This window comes from Schistocerca nitens, chromosome 3 (genome assembly GCF_023898315.1).
Source record: "Schistocerca nitens isolate TAMUIC-IGC-003100 chromosome 3, iqSchNite1.1, whole genome shotgun sequence".
Classification (NCBI taxonomy): domain Eukaryota; kingdom Metazoa; phylum Arthropoda; class Insecta; order Orthoptera; family Acrididae; genus Schistocerca; species Schistocerca nitens.
Window position 1 is genome coordinate 845,582,366 of NC_064616.1, and position 18,606 is coordinate 845,600,971.

General features: G+C 44.1%; 1 protein-coding gene across 1 annotated transcript in view; it reads right to left on the minus strand.

Annotated features, from left to right (window-relative positions):
* Nucleotides 1-16,732, minus strand: part of LOC126249785 (organic cation transporter protein-like) — a 263,258-nt gene extending 246,526 nt beyond the window's left edge. Inside the window, exon 1 of the mRNA XM_049951468.1 lies at nucleotides 16,574-16,732. The gene's annotated coding sequence lies outside the window, so the exon portion shown is untranslated. The remainder of the gene's footprint in view (nucleotides 1-16,573) is intronic.
* Between the last annotated feature and the right edge of the window lie 1,874 nt (nucleotides 16,733-18,606).

Consider the following 18,606-nt stretch of genomic DNA (forward strand, 5'->3'; position numbering starts at 1 on the left):
TTATGTTACCAGAATGAGATTTTCACTCTGCTGTGGAGTGTGCACTGATATGAAACTTCCTGGCAGATTAAAGCTGTGTGTCGGACCGAGACTCCAACTCCGGACCTTTGCCTTTTGCAGGCAAGTGCTCCACCGACTGACCTAGCACGACGCACGATGCGTTCTCACAGCTTTACTTTTCTGTTAGCATTTAAAATAGGTTCAACATAGTTCATGTTTACACTACACACAAAAGCTGATTTCCATACGGTAAACAACCAACTCCAAACATAAATGGCCGTTGTGTAAGCGATTGAACTTACGTAGTAATATCTACCAACATGGTCACTTGACTAGAATGCAAATGTGGCGCTGAGATCTATAAGGGCCTGAAGCACGCCGCCATCAATCCCACATTTAAGTGAATATCAGAGAAACCAGTGATACAGCCTTCTGTGAATTTTCATGTATGCAATGTGGACCTACAACACAGACAAACCTGACTCACCATAAGATCAACAGATTTCAGAAGTATGAATAAATGCTACACTCTCACAATCAACGGTGATGTGCTTGAGGCCCTTATGATTACTGTATGATAAAATTCATAAAGTAGTATTCTATATTTCATTCAGAAACACACAAAATAGGTTTACTGTCAGTACAGTTTTAACGTGTACTGACGTCCAGATTAATTTTACTATATAGTGAGTCCATTAGCATATCTGAGGAGCGTGCTATCATGTAGCAGGATTTATGCCCAGCAAGTAGGGATAAAAGTCTGTCACTGTGCTACCACCTGGTGGCACTGGCATAAACTTCTAGTTGAGTGGCAAAGGCTACCTGTGCACATCGTGAACTGTGCTCATTGTTTATCAAATCCGTTTGTATTTGTCCCATAAGACAATTACTTCACGCGAGTTGCGCATGCACAAAAGCTCCTTAAAATTTGCACAACTGAAGGGATGCTTGCGACCCTGATGCCAAAATTCAGGTAGTCTAGGGCAGCAATAGCGCGGTAGGTTTACGTGCCGTATCTTTCAGAATGCAGCATGTATGTTATATGTTATATTTAACAGCATTCAAAGGAAAATAATAAATCCGAAAGGTGTCAAAAGTTAGGGTGTTCACGTGCTGTTGTACTCTTACACAGCAGACGCCAATGCCTCTGTTAGCACACTTAATCTTTATTCCATACGTTTGGGCAGCAGTAGCAGATCCTGTGTAAGAGCACAAGTGCACGTGGACTCCATAACTTTCGACACCTTCTTTTAATGTTGTTAGACGTATCATAGATGCTGCATTTTCATAGATATGGCACTTAAATATACTGCACTACTGCTCCTCCAGACACCGTGAAAATTGGCAACAGGGTTGCGAGCACAGTCTCAGTCGTGTACAGTTTAAGGGGCTTTTGGTATGCGCAACTCGCGTCACGTGATTGCCTTACAGGCCAAATACATACGGATTTGATAAAAACAATGTGCACGGTTCACGATGTGCACAGCTAGCCCTTGCCATTCAACTAAAAGTTTACGCCAGTGCCACCAGGAGGTAGAACAACGCGGCAGACTTTTAACCCCCGTAGCGTTCTCGCTTCCCACGCCCGGGTTCCCGGGTTCGATTCCCGGCGGGGTCAGGGATTTTCTCTGCCTCGTGATGACTGGGTGTTGTGTGATGTCCTTAGGTTAGTTAGGTTTAAGTAGTTCTAAGTTCTAGGGGACTGATGACCATAGATGTTAAGTCCCATAGTGCTCAGAGCCATTTGAACCATTTTAACCCCCTTTAGCTTGGCATAAATCCTGCTAGATGACAGCATACCCCTCAGATAAGCTTATTCATTCGCTATATATTGTAGTAAAGTTCGATCAGACGTCAGTACATGTTAAAGAGGTACTGACATAAAACCTGTTTTGTGTGATTCTGAATGAGATATAGCATATTAAGTTATGGATTTTGCCATTTGAGGCACTGAGAATCATAAGGGCCTAAAGCACATCAGCGTCGATTGTATGACTGTAGCATTTACTCATACCTCTGAAGTCTGTTTATCTGTGCTACAGACCCACTATGTATAATTATATGAAAATTCACGAAAAGCTGTATCACAGGCTTCTCTGATATTCACTTAAAAGTGGAATAGACAGTGGTGTGCTTTAGTCCCTTATCGATCTCAGCATCTCATTGGTATTGTAGTCAAGTGATCATGTTGGCAGACATTACCACTTGAGTTAAATCATTTCCACCAACAGCATTTTGTGTTTGAAATTGGTTGTTTACTATGAGGGAATCGGCTTTCGTGACAGTGTAAACAGGAAGGATGTTGAATCTCTTTTAAATGCTAACGGAAAAGTAAAGCAGTGAGGATGGGCTGTGAGTCGTGCTTGTGTAGCTCGGTCAACAGAGCACTTTCCCGCGAATGGCGAAGGTCCCGAGTTCGAGTCTCGTTCGGCACACAGCTTTAGTTTGCCAGGTAGTTTCGTATTAGCGCACACTCCGCTGCAGAGTGAAAATCTCGTTCTTGGAACGGAAAAGTAAACTATCAGGAAAAGTTAACTGCGAAGGAACTAGGGCCTTTGATGGTTCAAATGGCTCTCAGCACTATGGGACTTAACATCTGACGTCATCAGTCCCCTAGAATTAGAACTACTTAAACCTAACTAACCTAAGCACATCACACACATCCATGCCCGAGGCAGTATTGGAACCTGCGACCGAAGCAGCAGCGCGGTGCTGGACTGAAGCGCCTCGAACCGCTCGTCCACAGCGGCTGGCACTAGGGCCTTTGAGAACAGTGCTTTGATTAAGAGGGTGATGAAATCAAATAAGTGTAACTACAAGCGGCACTAGGGCCTTTGAGAACAGTGCTTTGATTAAGAGGGTGATGAAATCAAATAAGTCTAACTACTAGCGAACAGTTAACAAGGAAGTGTACCATTAACTCAAGTTGCTGTGTGAGTGCCGCGTAAGATTGTCTGATTTTCAGCCTGGAAGTGAATTCGTGAACTAATACATGTGTTAGGGATTTTGTACATTTGTCTGAAAAAATGGAAAACACGAAAACTCCCACTTAGGCAAAAATGCTAAATGGAGAGCAGCAAAAGCTTACACATTATTTCGTTATTGCCCCAAACTGTACTTATTGTACTTAACTTTGCGTAAAACAACAAAATTCTACAAAAACAATTATTTCTCTTGTCAGATGCCTTGTGCATCATATTATTATTATTACTGTTGTTATTATTATTGGCAGTGCCTATAGCAAACTTGTTGGTAAGCAAAAATGTTATACAGCAGATGCTATTAAGTACACACTCTCAAATTTATCTGATTCTAAAAATTTGTGAACACCCGGAATGTATACTCACGAGCCGCCACTGTTGCGCAGAATTTCGGGGTGTCTACATATCTTGTAAGTAGCCTCCTTCGTTGACAACCTGTATTCTTCCAGTATTCAACCTATGAATGGAAATCTGGCATATGCTTTAACTACAACTGTGTCTGTACGACAGTTCCACTTAATACAGTCACGTGCTGTTGCCACAGGTATCCGCTGACTGATCTCAGTTGTGATTCAGTGCTTCAGCTGATATAAACATCTATAGTAGTTATATTCTGCCGAATATTGAAATTATTTGCATCACTTTCTAACAGTTCCCACAAGGAAAGAAATGTAAGTAACTCATTTTTTAAATAATAAATTTTTCGTGAAAATTCTTAACATGTAAAATGTTTTTGTAAATATTTTATTTATTATTATTATTCGTTTTAGTACAGAAGATCAGAGGTAAACGAGGTAATTATTCCTGACGCTACGGAAAGTTCATTATTTGTTTCTCCACACAAAATCTCGTTAAACTGCGAAAACATTCTCCTGTCACTTCTGAACAACACTTTAACAAGTGTTGAAAAGCAAGGCCTCCGGAATGCGCTGGGAATATTCTCAAAAACTGAGTGCATATTTTCTTCCTGTCTTACGAGACAGTGGTGGTTTCTCCTTTATACGTGTGGCCTGAAGCCGCGCGGGATTAGCCGAGTGGTCTGGGGCGCTGCAGTCATGGACTGTGCGGCTGGTCCCGGCGGAGGTTCGAGTCCTCCCTCGGGCATGGGTGTGTGTGTTTGTCCTTAGGATAGTTTCGGTTAGGTAATGTGTAAGCTTTGGGACTGATGACCTTAGCAGTTAAGTCCCATACGATTTCACACACATTTGAACATTTTGTGGCCTGAATTCCCCTCAGCTGCTCGAAGCACTCATACACTGGTGAGCCAGAACATTATGACCAACTACCTAACAGCTGTTATGCCCACCTTTGGAACGGATAACAGCAGCGACACGTCGTCGCGTGGAAGCAATGAGGTCTTGGTAGGTCGCTGGAGGGATTTGGCACCACATCTGTGCACACAAGTCACCTAATTCCCGTATATTCCGAGAAGAGGGGCGATGAGCTCGAACGCTGCATTCAATCATTTCCCAGGTGAGTTCTATTGGATTCAGTTCTGGCGACTTGGGGGACCAGCCCATCAACTGGAACTCGCCAATGTGTTCCTCGAACCACTCCATCACACACCTGAGCGTGTGATATGGCGCATTACCTTGTTGGAAAATGCCACTGGTGTCGGGAAAGATGATCATCATGAACTACTCCTATGGAATGTTCCCCAGAGCATAATGGAGCCGCCGTCAGCTCGTCTCTGTCCCACAGTAAAGGTATCAAGGAGCTGTTCCCTGGAAGACGACGGATTCGCGCTCTCCCACTGGAATGGTGAAGAAGGTATCGGGATTCATCAGACCATGCAACGCTCTGCCACTGCACCAACGTCCGGTGCCGATGGTCACGTGGCCATTTCAGTCGCAATTGCCGAAGTCAAAGCGTTAACATTGGTACATGCGTGAGTCGTCGGCTGCGGAGGGCCGTTATTCGGAGATTTCGGTGCACTGTGTGTTCAGACGCACTTTTACTCCATCCAGCGTTAACGTCTGATGTTAGTTCCGCCACAGTTCGCCTGCTGTCCTGTTTTACCAGTCAGCTCAGCCTACGACGACCGACATCTATAATGAGGGGTGGCCGCCCAACCCTATGACGTCTGGACGTGGTTTCACCTTGGCTTCACCAAGTGTTGAAGACACTCATCGCAGCACTCCTCCAACCCCCGACAAGTCCTGCAGTTTCCGAAACGCTCGTGCCGAACCTCCGGGCCATCACAATCTGCCCTCTGTCAAAGTCAGATAGATCGCGCGCCTTCCCCATTCTACACACGAATAGCACGCTCACTGATACTACATGTACTATTATAAAATTAATTGTTGGTAAGGCGGGTGCCAGGTTGAGATTCATTGGGAGAGTCCTTAGAAAATGTAGTCCATCAACAAAGGAGGTGGCTTACAAAACACTCGTTTGACCTATACTTGAGTATTGCTCATCAGTGTGGGATCCGTACCAGGTCGGGTTGACAGAGAAGATCCAAAGAAGAGCGGCGCGTTTCGTCACAGGGTTATTTTGTAAGCGTGATAGCGTTACGGAGATGTTTAGCAAACTCAAGTGGCAGACTCTGCAAGAGAGGCGCTTGCATCGCGGTGTAGCTTGCTGTCCAGGTTTCGATAGGGTGCGTTTCTGGATGAGGTATCGAATATGTTACTTCCCCCTACTTATACCTCCCGAGGAGATCACGAATGTAAAATTAGAGAGATTAGAGCGCGCACGGAGGCTTTCCGGCAGTCGTTTCTGAACCATACGCGACTGGAACAGAAAAGGGATTTAATGACAGTGGCACGTAAAGTGCGCTCCGCCACACACCGTTGGGTGGCTTGCGGAGTATAAATGTAAATGTAGATGTAGACACCATGGCCACACACCACCATCTGAACTTAACACTCCCATCACTACACAGGACATCAGCCTAACACTCCGCACTAAACGCAACACTGCTCCTGGCCACGACTGCATTACCTACCGCCACCTCAAACACTGCCCTCCCTCCTTCCTTTCAATGCTTGCCACCCTCTACAATGTCATCCTTGCCACTGGCTTGTATCCCAACCTGTGGAAAACCTACCGTATCCTGATGTTCTCCGAACCCAACAAGCCTCCATCTGATGCCTCTTCCTATCGTCCTATCTGTCTCACATCGGTGTTCAGCAAGTTCTTGGAATCCATCCTTTCCCAGCGCATCCATCACCACCTCCACCAAAACCACCTCCTCCCCAACACCCCATGTGGCTTTCGACCTTCCTTCTCTGCTGATGACCAATTCCTCCGCCTCACTCATCTCCTCTCCCTCCAGCTTAACTCCCGTCGCTCCGCCATTTTTGTCTCCCTTGACCTCGAAAAGGCCTACGACCGTGTCTAGCATCCCAGTCTCCTGTTTAAACTCCAAACCTACGCCCTTCCTATCAACTACATCCGTCTGATGGCCTCCTTCCTTTCCCACCGCCCCTCCTATGTTACCATCCATAATGCCAATTCCCACACCTTTTACCCCTCTGCGGGCGTGCCCCAGGGCTCTGTCCTCTCCCCTCTCCTCTACCTCCTGTACACGGCAGATATGCCCCAACTCCCCCCCCCCCCTCCAGTACACCTCTTGCAATATGCTCTTGACACCGCATTCCTCGCCCTCGCTCCTACCCTCCAACAGTCCCAACGCCTTCTCCAGAATCACCTTGACCTTTTTGCTGCATGGTGTAACCAGTGGCTCCTGAAAATCAATCCTTCCAAGACCCAGGCAATCATCGTAGGTCGTACCACTCGCTCCTTCCGGCTCCTGGATTTCTCCCTTACTGTCTGCGCCCGTCCTGTCCGCCTCACCTCCACCCTCACCTACCTTGGCCTCACCATTGACCGTCACCTCACCTGGATCCCTCATCTCCGCTCCATCCAATCCAAAGCCGACGACCGCCTCCGACTCCTCAAATTCCTCTCTGGCCGGACATGGGGGTTGCACCCCTCTACCATCCTCCACACCTACAAATCCTTAATCCGTCCCATCCTCTGTTATGCCAGTCCTGCCTGGATATCTGCCCCCCCCCCCCCAAATTCTATAAGTCCCTCCAGATCCTTGAGCGTCATGCACTCCGCCTCGCCTTCCATATACGCCTCCTGTCCCCCACGCGGATCCTCTATGATCTCATTCCTTTCCCTCATCTGCTCCTCTTCCTCGAACATATCCGCATCCTCTACACCTCCCGCCGCCTTGAACCACCTCACCCCCTGGTTGCTCCTCTCCTCTCCCATCCCCGCCCCCTGCCATGTCTTCACTGTTGTATCCCCCCTAGCCTCCATCTCTACACCCTATATCTCCTTTCCCAAGGTGGCTTCCATCAACTCCCCCTTCCGGATGGTGCCCTCTCTCCCTCCATTTATCCCTCCTATCAACTCTGATCCTCGCTCCCCTCCTTTCCTCCGTCCTTTCCCTGGGCTCCCTCTTCCTCCCCCCTTCCATCCTGTGTTTTCTCCCCGCCTACCCTCTCCCTATCTCCTTTCTCCCCCCCCCCCCCGAGTCCTTTTGTACTCCCCTCCTCTGCCTTCCCCACTCCCTGGCACGTTTGCTCAGCACCCCCCCACCCCTCTTATGGATCCTCATCTTCCATTGGCTCCTTTCCCCTTTCCCCCTTCACTTTTCCTCTCCTTCCCCCCTTTTTTTCCCGTCATCTGACCAGTTTCCCCCCACCTGCTCTCGGGTGTGGTATGTCATATTTGTGCCAACTTTTTAGTGCAGTGTTTAAGTGAGTGTTCAGTGTTGTGCGTCTTTCCACAGTGTTGCGAACAGAAATCATGCTGTCGCTGGGTGTGCATTTTATATCTTTTGCGAACAGAACCCAGACTGTCGCCGTGTTTTTTAATTGTCTGTCTATTATTTTTCTGCTTCCTGTGTATTTTATTAGCATCATCAACCCTGTGTTTTATGTTTTAAGCTCCAGAATCTTCTGCCATTTTACCTTTAAGTCACCGATTTTATCGCCAACTGTTATTATTTTTTATTATCTTCATCTTTTTAAAACAAATTCTGTAGGCTGAAGAGCGGCGTAATAAGCTGCTGCCAGCCCGCCCCATTTAGGGGGAATCGAAACTCAATAAAGGATAAAAAAAATAGACACCATGCATGTGTCTGACTAGCAGTCATTCCTCGCCAGGTGACGCTGCTGTTGCCTGGACGAGTTTGTATCAGTAGTAGATCGGTAGTCATAATGTTATGGCTGACCAGTGTATTGTGGAGTTCTAATTGAGCGTTACTGAAGTGCTTTGGTCTGTCCTGTCTCCGATCGCAGCTTCTAGCAGTTATCGGAACTAACTTTTTTATGATTTACGTCCATCGAGTGAGGTGTAGCGTAATGTTTGTACCAGTAGTATGTCTATAGAAGGAAGATGTAGAGTGAATACAGCATCGTCGTAGTTGTGAAGCAGTTTTAAAGGATTACTATCAACAGTTAAGTCTAGGTTTCAGTGAGATTCCGACATCTGCTCGAATAAAACCTGGACTAACCTCAAGATCCTAACTTAGGACTGGTTTAAGCAGAAATGAGAAATACACTTCAGTAGTTAAGACCGATGTACAAAGCCCTCTAGTGAAAGGGATTATCTTTCATATCGGAATGGTCTTCGGAAGTATACTGGTAGAACTTTACCACGATTTGTCTTTCCGAGAGCTGAAAAAGCATCAGCCAACAGGTGTGTTGGAAGTAGGCGAGTAAAGAGATTAGCTCCTACTGCAGAGTAAGAACAATACACTGGAAGTCTGATTTCTGTCATTTACAGGAATATATTACTTTTCTTCCTAATTATATTCTTTTTTCTCTAGCAACAACTATATAGTCAAACTATACATCATGAATAATCCATTCACAAATATTTTGCCCTTATTATATCAAATATGACGTGCTTATTGAAGTCTCAGCTGCGATTACATGTTAACATGAAAATAACGGGTCTGTTACCACTTTTTAGTAGTTGCGTCTCGTGAAATGTGCGATTACAAAATAAAAATCCTAAAACATCATTCCTAGCCTTTACACCATAGTCTTAAACTGTGTTGTAAGCTCCAGTCTATTATGAACATATATTTTTCTGTCCTATACTAGGAATGTAACGCAAATAGTTGGTATCAAATATCGATAACTTTTCCCTCTCAGTAAAGAGTCTAAGATTAATAATAGATGAAAATATAAGTTGGACTGAATACGTAACTGCAAGGCATCAGTATGTCTCCGTGTCCTAAAAGAATGTAAAAAGCTCTTCCCTTTTGACCTGAAAAAGAAACTGGTTCAAACACTTATACTTCCAGTTACTGATTAAGCGATGTTAGCCTGAAAGATCTGTCTTAGCAACGCTCAGGGCCCCTGGAACTGATTGTGAATGCTTGTGTTCGTTATATCTGTGATGTTCGACTTTTGGATCATACTTCATCATCATATGTACAGCTATCCTGGTTGGGTGCAGACAGGCGCAGATATTTCCACACACTCTGTTTTCTCTTCTGTTTATCAACGTACACTTTCCCTCACACTTCTCCTCGACCTTAACGCTCTTGACTGAACAACACGGCAGAAACACCCGTTCCAGCACAGCAAAATCCTTTCTGTCCCACTCCATCGTTCAGCCACTTCTCGAAGTCCTCCTCAGTAGCAGAAACTCGACTCTGGAATAACCTCCCGCATTATATTACAGAAATGTGTATCACAGTTAATGACATATCTGATGAGGCAACAATAACAACTACCATTGTTCCTGCATGCATTCGTAACATCTGTGTCTCCTTCTTTCCAACCATATCTTGCTCATTTCCCGCTATTCTTAGCTGTTGGTGCCCCCTTAAATTCCCTTTGCCCATATCTCCCTGTATCAGAAAACATCTGTTTTGTACCTGCCACTCTTATTATTGTTATTATTGTCGTTATTATTACAATTATTATCATTATTGTCATTATTTGTGGCGGTAGCAGTAGCAACAGCAGTAGAAGAAGCATTGTCAGTATTAACTATATTGGTTCATAGTTAGTATTATTTACTCATCTTATCTGTGGACACTCAGCTATTTCTAACACTATTTGTCATATTAAAATTGTTATTTCTTAAGTAACTATGATGGGAAAAAGATGCTATATGTGTGAAAACCTGGTCCGATGTAAGAGACGGCCTGATGGCCCCAATCAGATCAGGTTAAATAAATAAAATAAATAAATTCTGGGAAGGATATCAAGTGAGCTTAAACGTAAATTTCCGTATAACCGGTTATTCAGGGACTAGTTTGCGTACGCTACTTCAACAGACCCGTTTCATACGGCTCGTTGGGGTTTACCCGAATGGAAAAGAATCGATACGCTCAGCTCAGGTACAGCTGTCAGAGGCGAAATAACAACGCCTCGGATATCTCAGTGAGCACCATCGCTATAATTTTGAATAATTAGTTGTTCATCAGAAAGGAAATGAAAACGGAGGGAAGATTAGGCTTTAACATCTCGTGTCCTTTTCAAGGGATCATTTCGACATTTGATTTAAGTGATTTGGGAAACCACGGAAAACACAAATCTGGAGGTCTGAGTTACCGTTTGCCACTGCGTCACCTCATTCGGTACCCTATCAAGTGAAATCCTGCACGTCATTTCGTGGCTGTCCAGGGTGTCCAGTATTAAGTGTTTTGCAAGTGCTTGGAGCACCTTTAAAACGTGGCTCAATGCATTGTTATGGTACTGGAAGGGGAGGGGGGTACGTAATTCTAATTCAATTTTCTGCTTCCTTCGGTCAGTTCAAATAAATGTCTGCATGATCTCTGGGAAACCACTGCCTTCTCGTCACCTAAAGTGATTTTTATGTTCACGTATTCCATTTCACAACAAACAGAAATAATAAAGAACATACAAAAGTTATAACACACAAGCACAAATGAACACCCAACAGCAAGAAGGAAGGAAGATTTGGGGTTGACAAACCCGTCGACGTCGTGGTAATGAGAGACGGATAACAAGATCAGGTAAGCGATAGTTGTAGAAGAAAATCGCCTTTGTCCATTTCAGGCGCATTTTGTGATTTGGGCAGCAAAGTAACTGTGATTGCTCGAAGCGGAGGGTATTTAAAATTTAGATCGGCAACAGCAAGAAAAGCGTTTTGGAAAAGACGAATTTGTCAGCATAGAACAGAAATTACATTTTAGGAAACCTTTCCTGAAAGTACTTTTCTGGAGTGGCGTGTGGAAGATAAACTTGGCGTGTGGAAGATAAACTGTTCACACAAGAAGAGAATATAAACTTCTGAAATGTAGTGCTACATGTGAATACTGAAGATTAGGTTGGTTAACTAAGGAGTACGGACTGATTCGAATTCGAGGAAACAGTAATTAATGCCGCAACTTGTTTAAAGAAGAGATTAATTGATAGGAAACGTCCAAAGGCACAGAGGAATTGTCAATTTGGTAACGGAGGTGAGAACGCCTGTGAGAAGGGGAGGTAAAAATTGAAGAGGGAGACCAATGCTTGAGCACAATAAGCAGGTTCAAACGGATGCAGTAGACATCCAGAGATGTAGAAACTTACACGAAACAGACTATCGCGAAAAGATGCATCAAACCACTTTTCGGATGAAGATCACAACAACAAGCAACATCGGACGCTGTTCCAGCCGACAGTTTTCGGGAATACGTAAAAGTAAAGGAAACGCTGTAGCCACATGAAGTAAGATGATGATCTCTACAGCCTCCGTCACAAAACAGATTCCTGAAGTTCCAGCAAGAAAAAAAAAAAAAAGGGAACGTAGTTGTCTTTGTAACACTCACGAAGAAAATTATTTACTTTAAAGGGGGTAGGACGTCAAACGGGCCGACTTGGAGCAGGAGAGGCACAACAGGACATTTTAATTTTAAATGTCTATACTTTTACAAATAAATTCATGAAACTTTGTCAGCATGACCAGGAAGGATTCAGAATTCACACTCATAGCAGTGGAAGTTCGAAAACATAACGAAGTAATTTTTTTTTACATGTGAAATTTCATCTTTTTTGTCACTTACTAATGGCAGCATTTGTTGCTATAGGTACACTTTTCTTCATAAGTAAGAGAGATGGTGCGATGAATTTAACACAGCATACAAATCATACTTAAAGGTGTATGAAACTCTAGAATTTTCCAAATCTATTAAAAACTGTGGTAAAAATTGAGGTAATTAACTACAAAATTGGTGTGTTTCCTAAACATGAAGTTTGAAATACAACAGATCATTCGTTTTTCCATAAATTAAATAAATTCTAGAGTTTCATACACAAGTATGGTATGTATGCTGCGCAAAATTCATCGAAGAATCTCCCTAACTTATGAAGAAAAGTGTACCTATAGCAACAAATTCAGCCATTAGTAAGTGAAAAAATGATGAAATTTCACACGTAAAAAAAATTTTTTTTGTTATGTTTTCGTACTACCACTGCAATGAATGTGAATCCTGAATCCTTCCTGGTAATGCTCACAAAGTTCTATGAATTTATTTGTAAAAGTATAGACACTGGAAATTAAAATGTCCTGTGATGCCTCTTCTGCTCCAAGTCGGCCCGTTTGACGTCCTACCCCCCTTAAGCTAGACCTACCTCGATAGGAATTCTAGTGATCGCCACCGAGACTATATATTAGCTTGGAGAAATGTGCCACTCCCCTCACGTTAACTTTTGGTTTCTTCACACGAAAGATATGAGGGTGAAATGGCCCTGCGCTGTGTCAGAAGGCTGCTTACCCAAGCCATGACAGAACAGGGGCACCACCTTCGCTCCGAAGCTGGTTCTGCGGTGGCACGGCGTCTGTAGCGTCACTCTGCTGCGTCACCAGCACAGAGCAGAACCACATGCCAGCTGATTCCAAGGTGAACCAACCGCACAGCGCCTTCCTGGCGCACGTGAACACCGCCTGCCGCTTATTTTCCATACTCAGGGAGTATTTATCACTTAGCCGCAGATATATGAGAAGTATTTACTACGGGTAGCTATTTATTTTGTGAGGGAAGACTTTCAGGTCCTTTGAAACAGGTCATTAACTCTGCTTTGTGAAACGCGTCCCCAAAAATAGGCCGTGGATTGGCATCGAGATACACTCCAGCACTCACGTCGAAATGATGAAAAACTTGTATCATGGTGGATATAATAAGATATGAAACTAGTTCCAGCCGTTAATGTAGAGTTTTGTTCAGTGAGAGCTATTTTACAATATAACACAGCGCCGTACATAGAAAACTTTTAGGTTACCTGACTAGATACGGAAGACTGCGCAATTACATTAGCTCTACGCTGGAACGACTTTTTTTAGCCGCCACACCCGACTGTCCAGCGGAGTTTCCTTTAATGAAGTCAACAGTAGATCAAAACTAATTATGAAATGAATTAGGCAAGCTGTCTGAATCGCGCGAAAAATGGCAGTTGATGTTGGACAATAAACGTATGGTGTACTACCCGTGAGTCCTTAGAGGGTTCGGTTTCATTTCTACTACGTTACCAATGACACAACTGCAGGAGTTGTCGATTCAGCTACAGATCTAGGGATCGCAAACCAAAAATTGCGTATTATTGCCAATACACTTAGTAGATGCAACAAATTCGCTATATACTCTGTTAAAACTACGCTTATCCGTTCTCTTTTAGAATATAGCTACGGTGTGTGTTTGGATCTGTAGCAGGTAGGATTGACAGGCAAAATCGAAAAAGTTCAAAGAAGGGCGGCTCATTTCGATCTACAGCGAAATGGGGGAGATACGGTCAGAGATATCGTAACCGAGTTGAGATAGCAAGCATTAAAACAAAGCCATTTTTAATTGCGGTGAAATCTTTTCATGAAATTTCAAACAGTTCATTTCTCCTCCGAATACCAAAATATTCTTTTCCCCCCACCTACATAGAAGGAATGAGCATTGCGATAAAATAAAATAAATGGGAGCTCCCATGCGCACTTCGAGAAAAGAGCTGTAGACACGTAGGTTGAAAGTAGTGTAATGCAGCCTCTGCCAAGCAGTTAGGTGCGCATTACAGTGTATAAATGCAGATGTACATACCTCACTGATCTTGTAAAATAATGCAGTGCTTTACTACAGCGCCAAAAATAAAAACTTAAAAATCCGTTAATAACTCAGAGCTATGGAAAAAGGAGTATTTATCTTACATCTCTGTAGAGTTAGCAGTATAGATTCAGCATAGTTCGAAATACTGCGGCTAGTGAAGTCTGTTGAGTTACCTCTGGTGGAATATCACTGCTCCGAAAGAATCTTTCCTCATCATCATGAGAACAGATCAGTTTGAGAGTCAGTGGTGTGTAGTTTGTAACCATGAGACTGTGCATCAACGTCCTGAACTAAATTGCAAAACTTTTCCATTTCTTGTTCGTAAAGGAGTATTATCAATGGTGATTTATCGGAACTAAGAATGTAAGCCTGTGGTACTCTTTAGTACTCATTCACAAAAGTAAGTTACGCACATGAAGTCCTGTCTCTAATGTATACACATACAGCAATAATGATTTCGGAAGGCTAGGGAAGGTAATCTACCTTTAATAGGACCCCGCGGTGGAAGCAGACTTAGCTATTTTAGGGAAGTCATAAAAAACCGAAATCTAGACGGTCAGACGAGGATTTGGAATTTGAACCTCGTTCCTATCAAATTGTAGTCCAGTGCCTTAACCTCTGCCCCAGATTGCTCATTATGTACGCAAAGGATAGAAAAAGGTGCAGCGAAATTTTCAGTGGAGATTCCTCACTTGTATGGGAAGAAAATACATGATTTTAAAAGGGTCCTGAAACGCTTTATTTAGAACTCGTTTTTTACAACTCTTCATAGCACATAAGACACACAGAAACAAAACGACACGAAACTCTTGCTTACGTCAAATGTTCAAAATGTCCTTCGTTAGCATTGATACACGAATCAGATCAGCTCGCCATCGCATTGAACGTCGGGTGCGATGATGTATCGTTGTGGTACCGCATGTAATTTTCCAAGCTTCCATAAAACGAGTGCGAAGACTTTCTGCATCTCGTAACGCGGTGTGATACAAAGGAGCTTTCTATTGCCCTCACAAATAAAGGTCTAGCGGCCTCACCCTATCCGTCAAGGAAGCTGTTATTTAGATATCGACTGGCAATTACCCACGACTTACAAGTTAACCAAGACGGCGTTTTCAACTATTTACATAAGAAGGTATTTTATGTGGTAGTCTAGTACGTTCTGTTCCTGTTTGTTTCGCATGATTAATGTACTATGGAGAGTAGTAGAAAATGAATTCTAACATTCGTTACAACCTGTATGCCTATATTGTGCATTTATGCGTTAGACTTAACTAAGTTACCATCCTGTAATAACACCGTGGAGACAAGAGCAGATGCAGCTGCTACGAGATTCCCAGGTTCTTCGCTTCATGACCGCTGTGGGATTGTCTGGAAACGGTTTTCTCCACCTGTGATGCACGGGCAGATTTGCAGATTCACAGTGCGCTTCGTGTCCCAGTAACTTTTCACGGCGCTTTGAGGTTATCTGCATTCTCTAATTGAAATAAGTCGATTCGAAATGCTTATTTTGCCCGCGCAAAAAGTGTACACAGCGATACTCGTGCGTTATTTACGTTTGACTAAAATCATTCATCTGTCAGTGGCTAATACCACGCTTTGTTGGTTTGCAATTACTTTGAAAACTGGTGCGCTAATAGCTAATTAACATCTGGACCATTTCAACGAACTAGCACGAAACACAATCAACGTACTACGTATTTAACGTCAATAATTAAAGATTTCTTAAAGTGTTCTCTTACAAGTCACAAATCTGGTAGAGGGTTGCGAGACCTGCATTTCTATACACATAAACAACCTCCAACAAGTTTAAAACATTTTCAACGAAATTTTCTGAAACGTTAACCGCACACACAGTAATAACCGCGGATGGGAGAAAAACCGAGTTTAAATCCTGCTTCAGTCATAAGAATGTACATTTTCCATGGTCTTCCTAAAGCAATACAGGTGAATGCCAGATGGTTCCTTCAACAGGACTACGGACGATTCGACATTTCCCGACAAACTGTAGCACTGAAGTTCAGAACAGAAAGGCACAAACATCACTTATACCCGTGTATCGTGTCACTGGAGCGTTCTAAGAAAACAGAGCTCTATACACCTAGCACATCTCAGCTAGAATCTCCGTGGCTCATACACTTAAAATATTCCTTAATTTTCTAAGTCAGAACAACAATAACGACAAACACACTATCAGTTGTGCTTCTTTTCTGTCAGAAACTCCTGAAAGTAAGTAAATTAATGTCACATCACAATAAACAGTTCAAACGACGTGGTGCAGCGCTGAGACACGAGATTAATACACCCTATTTGATACAGCAGTATACGTTCCGTTCCTTGGATTTGTCTACTTTGGTTCCTACAATGTCCAGGAATCCCGCCTTCTACATTGTTGAATTACCTTTCACCGCTCTGTGATTTCGGTATGTACATCACGTTTAAATAAAAAATCACAACCTCGTCGACTGCGAAAAAGCGTTGTAAGCACCGTTTCCATTAAAACGAGGCACTATCGGCAGCGCAGATCTGCCCACTGTAACTGCACTCTGTACTGAATGACGATTTGCACCGTGGATCATACCTGAGAGTTGACCCGCTCTCCTCCAATCACGTGTGGCGTCTGCAGAGATAGGAAGAAGTGCAGGATATATAACGGGGAGCCGCGGAGCGGGGAACCCATGCCCTTATCCCCTCTCAGCCGTCGTAATGATGGGCGTGCGCGCTAAATTCAAGCGTGCTTTTTTTCTCTCGGGCTCGGCTAGGTGAACCCGCGCAACTACACGCGGCGCGGGTTTTCCACGTAAGCGGCGATCGCTCAGGCAGTGCGTACCACGACTGGGAACGTCTGTGTTCGCGGAAGGTACGGTGCATCCCCGGCGAACTGTGGCATGCCGAACACGCACGAGCTCCCTCCTACATTCGTGCTAAGCCTGACGTAAATATAAGATTACTTCTCAAGTGATATGTCCTTGAGTTACGAGGCGGGGTGGCGCTAACAGAATACTGATGGACGGCCGAGATACCAATACACACTGTAAGAATGGCAAGCGGCTGGAAGGGGCCGGGGAGGGACGGAGGGGGAGGGGGGGCAGAGTACAAGAAAGAGGGAGTAGGTGGATGATGGTAGGAGCTGGGAAACATGAAAAAGAGAATGAGATTTTCACTCTGCAGCGGAGTGTGCGCTGATATGAAACTTCCTGGCAGATTAAAACTGTGTGCCCGACCGAGACTCGAACTCGGGACCTTTGCCTTTCGCGGGCAAGTGCTCTACCAACTGAGCTACCGAAGCACGACTCACGGCCGGTACTCACAGCTTTACTTCTGCCAGTACCTCGTCTCCTACCTTCCAAACTTTACAGAAGCTCTCCTGCGAAGTAAAGCTGTGAGTACCGGCCGTGAGTCGTGCTTCGGTAGCTCAGTTGGTAGAGCACTTGCCCGCGAAAGGCAAAGGTCCCGAGTTCGAGTCTCGGTCGGGCACACAGTTTTAATCTGCCAGGAAGTTTCATGAAAAAGAGATTTTTTGACGTGTTTCACCGCATCATATTCACGTCCCGACAGTTACGAGAACACACGATCGGCAACATTTTATTGTTGTATTCTCTTTTGTCAGAACTTATGCATATAAGTTAAATATTGCAAAACGCAACCAGTCATCCTGAATGCAAAATTGCGTGCTTTGAGTGCGCATCAGGGAAACGTGATAGAACCACTGCTATTTATCTACGTGATTTCTCTGCTATTCACAATAAAGTGCCAGGCAGAGGGTTCAATGAACCACCTGCAAGCTGTCTCTCTACCGTTTCACTCTCGTGATGATCATTTCTCCCTGTGTAGGTGGGTGCCGACAGAATGTTTTCGCAATCGGAGGATAAAACTGCTGATTGAAATTTCATGAGAAGATACCGTCGCAACGAAAACCGCCTTTGTTATAATGATTGCCACTCCAATTCACGTATCATGTCTGCGACACTATCTCCCCTATTTCGCGATAATACAAAACGAGCTGCCCTTCTTTGTACTTTTTCGATGTCATCCGTCAGTCCCACCTGATGCGGATCCCACACCACACAGCACACAATTTAGTGTGTTACGTATTACAATTTGGCGGATAGTACTAGTTGAAGCCTCAGATGTCTGCGGGTAAAGCAGACACCTATACAAAATAGCACGTTTATTTCGGAAGACTTTAGTTAAGATTTCAGTTGTTCGCAGAGGCCAACGAGTGGTTCAAAATACACTGATTTGCCGAAATTTAATGACCACCCGCCTGATAATGTGTTGGTCCATCTTTGGAACGGAATACTGCAACGGTTCTGCGTGACGTGGATTCGAAAAGACCTTGCTACCTTTTCGGAGGATGTATGTGGCACCAGCTCATGTCGTGCAGTTCCTGTAAATTAAAGACCGGTGACCTGTGGGATCGTAACTGGAGCCGGTAGCGACCCTAATGTGTTCACTGGGTTCACATCAAGCGAATGTAGTGGCTAAGATACACACGTGTGTTCACTGTCATGTCTCTCAAACCACTGTAGCAAGTTTCCTGCTTTGTCATACGGACAGTTATCCTGCTGGAAAATACCATTGCCGCTGGGGAATACATCAAGCATGAAGGCA